The sequence below is a fragment of the Gigantopelta aegis genome, chromosome 7 (assembly GCF_016097555.1).
Source record: "Gigantopelta aegis isolate Gae_Host chromosome 7, Gae_host_genome, whole genome shotgun sequence".
Classification (NCBI taxonomy): domain Eukaryota; kingdom Metazoa; phylum Mollusca; class Gastropoda; order Neomphalida; family Peltospiridae; genus Gigantopelta; species Gigantopelta aegis.
Window position 1 is genome coordinate 43849587 of NC_054705.1, and position 6228 is coordinate 43855814.

Sequence of the window (6228 nt, forward strand, 5' to 3'; positions counted from 1 at the left end):
ACCAGTTACTATGTTCCATTAGTGGAAAGGGATCTCACAGACAGGATAGTACATACCACGGCTTTGATACACCAGAAATAGCCCAATGGGCCCACTGATGGGAATTGATCCTAAACCGACTGCGCATCAAGCTACGTCCTGCCCAAATCTGTAATCTGGAAGATGTGTAATATTTACTTAGTCTCTAGAGATCTGTCCTGAGTTCCTCGTTGGTGGGCCCATCGGGCTATTTATTGTTCCAGCCAGGGCAAGTCCGTGGTATGTGTTATCCTGTCTGGGGGATGATGCATATAAAAGATCCCCGTGCTGCTAATCGAAAAGAGTAGCTCATGAAGTGACGACAGCGGGTTTCCTCTCTCAGTATTTGTGTGGTCCGTAACCATATGTCTGACGCCATATAACCGTCAATAAAATGTGTTGAGTGCGTCGTCAAATAAAACAATTCCTTCCTTTCTTCTTACAGATTTAAGCATGTACGCAGGTGAGACAAACCGACTGCGCATCAAGCCACGTCCTGCCCAAATCTGTAAGAGGGAAGATGTGTAATATTTACTTAGTCTCTAGAGATCTGTCCCGAGTTCCTCGTTGGTGGGCCCATCGGGCTACTTATTGTTCCAGCCAGGACACCGCGACTGGTATATCAAAGTCCGTGGTATGTGTTATCCTGTCTGGGGGATGGTGCATATAAAAGATCCTCGTGCTGCTAATCGAAAAGGGTAGCTCATGAAGTGACGACAGCGGGTTTCCTCTCTCAGTATTTGTGTGGTCCGTAACCATATGTCTGACGCCATATAACCGTCAATAAAATGTGTTGAGTGCGTCGTCAAATAAAACAATTCCTTCCTTTCTTCTTACAGATTTAAGCATGTACGCAGGTGAGACAAACGGACGTCAGCCACGACGTGATCAGCGAGTCGGTGTCGGCATCATCGGCTTCTCGGCGGGTTTCTTCCTCCACGTGATCGCCATGATGACGCCCTACTGGGTCGTGGTCGACCACTCCAACTACAACGGCTTGTGGTATGGGTGCAAAATGTTTAGTTTTTGAGCAGTACTGTAGATACATCCCGACCCTGAACAATTCTGGTAAGTCGTATCTTCACGTCCGTATGTGTGCGTGTAAATGTGAGCGCACGCGTGCTTGTGTGTGTGTGTGAGTGTGCGCGCGCGCGCGCGTGTGTGTCTGTGTGTGTGTGTTTTTGTGTGTGTGTTTGTCTGACAGAGCGATATATATATATATATATATATTTATATTTACATTTATTTATTTATTTATTTATCGCTGTCGGGCACATACATACATATATACATATAATACATATATGTATATGTATACATGTATGTATGTATGAGAGAGAGAGAGAGAGAGAGAGAGAGAGAGAGAGAGAGAGAGAGAGAGAGAGAGAGAGAGAGACAGTGAAAGAGAGAGAGCGCATGTGTTTGTTCGGTGTGTGTGTGTGTGTAAGTGTGTTTATGTGTGTGTATATGTTTGTCATTATATGTGTGTCTGCATGTGTGTGTGTTTGTATGTGTGTATGTATGTATGTATATATGTGTGTCTGTAAGAGTGTGCGTCTGTACCCTCCATAAACTGAAAGAGAGATATTGTGGACATTTTAAACTTATGAACGTTTATTAAATTGGTTTACACATTCAGTTGAAATATTGAACGTCTATCTCGTCCTGGAGATTTGATCAGATAGTTATAAAACATGGCACTATTCTTCTCTGGGGCAGTTTCCACAAACTAACAGAGATATATTTAGGAAATTTTAAATCTGTAAACATTTTTTAATTAAACTTTATCATTTTAAATGCTATTTAATTTAACACTGGCAATCTAAAACTCCATTTTCTCCTATATGTTTTACTCCTTAGTTCTGAAATTCAGTATGTATATTTTAAGGTGCAGTCTTCACAAAAAACAAATAAAGACATATGTAGAAATGTTTAATATTTAAAATGTTTATTTAAAACTTTTAATATACATTTGACATTGAATCTTCGTCTATAGTTTTTATCGAATAGGTCGGACACTTGGTATTGTTATTCTCTGGAGTAGTGTTCACAAGCAAGTAAAATATAAGGTTTTAATTTTTATTTTTGTATTAAATTTTTAAAATTTAAATAGACATTTGAGATTGAAAATTTTCAAAAATTCTTATAGTTGACAAAATAATATTCTAAGGTGTTTTTTACTAATTAATAAATTACATGTATCTATTATTGAAAAATAGCCAATATGCTACTTGTCTTGTGTTTCTTCTAGCTGAGGAGTCGATGTCGTTGTTGGCGCTTGCATGTTGTATTTTCACTTTGATTGGTATTGTGCACCACTCTTGGAAACGAAACCGAAAGTCCCTCCTTGTGTTGACTGGGTGCATACTATTATCTGGTAAGGTCTTAGTTCAAGTGTCCGCCGCTATCAGTTTCCTGTTTATATGTGACAATATGGCAAAAGAGCTCTTGGTGTGAAAAACTACCAAAATATCTCTCTCTATCTCTCTCTCTCTCTCTCTCTCTGTCTCTCTCTCTCTCTCTCTCTCTCTCTCTCTCTCTCTCTCTCTCTCTCTCTCTCTCTCACTCAGGCTTTAGGAGCCTGCACTGACGCTCTATAACAGCCATTGTTACTTACATGATCACTGAGTAAATAGTTATTACACTTCTGTTTTTCAACAAAGAAATATAAATGTCGTAAAATATTTACATACAATGACGAACCAGGCTAAAACCTAATTGGAGCGATCAACAAGCAGAACATTTATGTAGAGAATTTCAGCAATTAATCTACAAAAATATATACCACTCGTATACATTCCGTTCCAGGCGACACAAAACACAGTAAGTCTGTGCCTCGGAAATATACAAGTGACAGTCTTTTGTCACAGCAAATGTCCTCTAATACTATTTGTCAGAATTACACAAATGTTTGTCACACAATAACAGACGATTGGTACACAAACCAATGTACCCAAGTGGTATCGGTACAATTCCCAAACCAAAAAAAATAAAATAAAAACCCCCACAAAAAAGCACACAAAAACCACACACACAACACAAAAAGACATCGGCTATTCTGTGTAAAAATAAGCTATATAATGGTCAACATCAATGTGAAATTCTAAAATTATTAATACAAATAATCAATGAAAGAGTCACATTTGTGAAAGACACAATGAAGCATATTGTCATTAAATACCAAACAATAAAATGTTGAAAAATACGGAAATAAACGCTGTGGTCAGGACATGGAAACTGTGTATGGAGCTGTTGTAAACAAAGATCAAAACAACATTCCAAAATTACAGAAATACACGCTGTGGTCAGGACATGGACACTGTGTATGGAGCTGTTGTAAACAAAGATCAAAACAACATTCCAAAAATACGGAAATAAACGCTGTGGTCAGGATATGGAAACTGTGTATGGAGCTGTTGTAAACAAAGATCAAAACAACATTCCAAAAATACAGAAATAAACGCTGTGGTCAGGACATGGAAACTGTGTATGGAGCTGTTGAAAACAAAGATCAAAACAACATTCCAAAAATACGGAAATAAACGCGGTGGTCAGGATATGGAAACTGTGCATGGAGCTGTTGTAAACAAAGATCAAAACAACATTCCGAAAATACAGAAATAAACGCTGAGGTTAGGACATGGAAACTGTGTATGGAGCTGTTGTAAACAAAGATCCAAACAACATTCCAAAAATACAGAAATAAACGCTGTGGTCAGGACATGGAAACTGTGTATGGAGCTGTTGTAAACAAAGATCAAAACAACATTCCAGAAATACAATCTTCAAATGGGCCAAAAACCAGACATATTTTAAAACATTCTCACAGATGCATATAATACTTGTTTTAAAATGTCCAAGAGATACGGAAACTATTTTTATTCGCCTCTCACAATTAAGTTCGGTTGTTTTGTTTACCGACACCACTCGAGAACATTGGTTTATTAATCATCGGCTATTGGAAGTCAACTATTTGGTAATTCTGACATATAGCTTTGGAGCAGGAACCTGCTACATTTCGCCATTAGTTTGTAGGCATCTTTTATAGGCAACATTACACAGACAGGACAGCACATATTTCATATTTTTATATACCAGTCGTGGTGCACTGGCTAGAGGGAGACATAGCCCAATGGGCCCACAGAGTGGAATCGATCCTAGATCGACCGCGCATCAGGCGAGTTTTTTTTTACCACTGGGCACTCCCTGCACACTCAAGAAACCCCATGCTAATGTTGTCAGCCCCGCACCACGATGCGCAATGGTACAAGCAGGAGTTATCGAGATATATGAAATAAATAAAGTGTAACTATTTTAACTTTTTAATTTCAGGGGTGTTTGCCCTACTCACGGTCATCCTGTTTGGAGTCAAGCATCCAAAATATCTGAGTTGGTCGTTCAAACTGGATTGTGCCTCGGCAGCCATTTTGCTGCTTTCTGCGGGAATCTGTCTGTCCGGTATTGGACAGGAACAGTATGAGATGCTCTTATAGAAACCGATTAAAAAACGATTTGTGGACAGAAGCGATTTATCGCCAGGGAAGTGATATGTGCATTCGCTAGGAAGCGATTTATTGATCCACATATAATATGTGTGTGCGTGAATGTACCTACATTTACGTGTGTATATTTTTGTAAGAGTGTGCGCTTGTGTGCGCTTGTGTGCGTACGTGTGCGTACGTGTGCGTGTGCTGGCGTTGGTATAATACCAACCTCTTCCTTCTCTTCATCATCATGATGATCATCGTCATCCCCATCATAATCATAAATAAAATATAAGTTTGCATTGTCAGAGAATTGTTGTTGTTATTTAAACTATTTTAGGCAGTATAACAACATAATATAATACTTTAGGGTACTGGCTTGCAAACCCCAGCTCACCCCACCCCCACCCCATCTCCATCCCCGCGCCTCTCTCTCTCTCTCTCTCTCTCTCTCTCTCTCTCTCTCTCTCTCTCTCTCTCTCTCTCTCTCTCTCTCTCTCTCTCTCTCTCTGTCTCTCACTACATATCTAATCAATGTCGCTATCCAGTTATCTTTCTCTCTCGCAAAAAAAACAACAACACACTTTCATCCTTTTCCATTCTATGAACGACGTACATAAATATTTAAAATACGCACATAATATATATATACATATATACACACATACACACACACATACATACACACACATACATATACATACATATACATACACACACATATACACACATACATATACATATGTATGTATCTACATTATTAATGCGTGGACCGCTGAGAACAAGACGATGCACAAGGAAAGTTACAAAAATTAGGTCTGTTCAAAGAGAAAATAATACACTGACCACTTGGTTAAGAATGTATTAAGATTGTTCTTACTAAGATAAATACATTTTTCTACTTTATATCTTTGTTTAGCTTCGTTTTGGAAGAATATAATATTTAATTGGACCCTTTGCACTTTACATTTATATATAAAATATTTAGCTAATAATAGTAGCAGGTCAAAAACATTATCTGTTTTAATATTATCTTTACATCCAAATATCACTAGCTCAAGAAAAAGCTTTAAATTACATATATGCTTATATGAGTTTGATAACCAATTTAAATAATCATTCCAAAAGTTCTGAACAATTTTACCTTCCCAAAATAAATGCACTATAGATTCTTTTCCTTCATGACAAAACGTACACGTTTCACTGTCAATTAATTTTAATTTATATGCGAAACTATTAGTAGTTAATATTCTATGAAGTATTCTATATTGGAACCATCTAAGTTTTATTTCTTGCGTGGTTACAAATGGTTTTAAATAAATAGTGTGCTAATTAAGGTCTGAAATAAAATAATTTTGCCATTTTGATATTGCAGAATTTGGCTTTTCAGAAGTTACAAGTGTGTAATAATATAGTTTCGAGCCATTTCTGATAGAACAAAGTTTTCTTTGAACAGGAGAATCATCTAAAGGAATATTTGTTTCTATTATATTCAGTTTCGTCTTCCTAAGGTAAGCCTTAAGTGAGTTAATAACTCCTTGATACTCTAAAAAAGATGCATTTAATTTGTATAAATTATTAAATGCGGTTAAAGTTAAAAAGTTGCCGTACTCATCAACAAGATCACAGATTTGAGATACACCTTTCCGAAGCCATTTCTTTTTTAAAAAAGATTTACTGTTAATTTTTATATTGGAATTATAAAAAAATTGGCTCTGATAAAAAG

The 6228-nt window shown here is 37.0% G+C and overlaps 1 protein-coding gene across 1 annotated transcript in view; it reads left to right on the forward strand.

The window, feature by feature from the left end:
• The window catches only part of LOC121377557, a 31546-nt gene extending 26736 nt beyond the window's left edge, over positions 1–4810 (forward strand). Inside the window, exons 3-5 of the transcript XR_005958629.1 lie at positions 858–1086; positions 2270–2395; positions 4351–4810. The gene's annotated coding sequence lies outside the window, so the exon portion shown is untranslated. The remainder of the gene's footprint in view (positions 1–857; positions 1087–2269; positions 2396–4350) is intronic.
• Positions 4811–6228: the final 1418 nt, after the last annotated feature.